This window comes from Bacillus rossius, assembly GCF_032445375.1.
Source record: "Bacillus rossius redtenbacheri isolate Brsri chromosome 4 unlocalized genomic scaffold, Brsri_v3 Brsri_v3_scf4_2, whole genome shotgun sequence".
NCBI lineage: Eukaryota > Metazoa > Arthropoda > Insecta > Phasmatodea > Bacillidae > Bacillus > Bacillus rossius.
In genome coordinates, this window is record NW_026962011.1 from 32,778,134 (window position 1) to 32,778,985 (window position 852).

Here is an 852-nt window from a genome sequence, read left to right on the forward strand (position 1 = left end):
GAGTGGTTCGGAGTTCACTATCACCACTGAGAACCCGTTGTTTGGAGCCAGTGCTCACCACATAATAGCATCAAATATAAGAGCTACGGTGGTTCGGGGAACGTCCACGCTAAGCGCAGGCGGCCCTGGTCGACGCGTTGGAGTTGATTGACGATGTCTGTCCGCACCCAGGTGCAGCCCATCATGAGCTCGCCCAACACTTCCGACGTGACACCCGTCGCCAGCATGGTGGAAGTGGACGCGTGGCCGCTGGCGCCCGTCTGGTGCCTCGTCGTGCACGTGCTATCCGGGTACTTCTGCTACGTGTTCGGTGAGTTCCCGCTGACCTAGGCTGGGGCCTCGTCAACCAAGAGCTATCCGGGTACTTCTGCTACGTGTTCGGTGAGTTCCCGCTGAATTAGGCTGGTGCCTCGTCGACCAAGAGCTGTCCGGGTACTTCTGCTACATGTTCGGTGAGTTCCCGCTGACCTAGGCTGGTGCCTCGTCGACCAATTGTTTTCCGGGTACTTCTGCTACGTGTTCGGTGAGTTCCCGCTGACCTAGGCTGGTGCCTCGTCGATCCAAGTGCTGTCCGGGTACTTCTGCTACGTGTTCGGTGAGTTCCCGCTGACCTAGGCTGGTGCCTCGTCACACACGTGCTGTCCGGGTACTTCTGCTACGTGTTCGGTGAGTTCCCGCTTAACTAGGTTGGTGCCTCGTCACACACGTGCTGTCCGGGTACTTCTGCTACGTGTTAGGTGAGTTCCCGCTGACCTAGGCTGGTGCCTCGTCGACCAATTGTTTTCCGGGTACTTCTGCTACGTGTTCGGTGAGTTCCCGCTGACCTAGGCTGGTGCCTCGTCGATCCAAGTG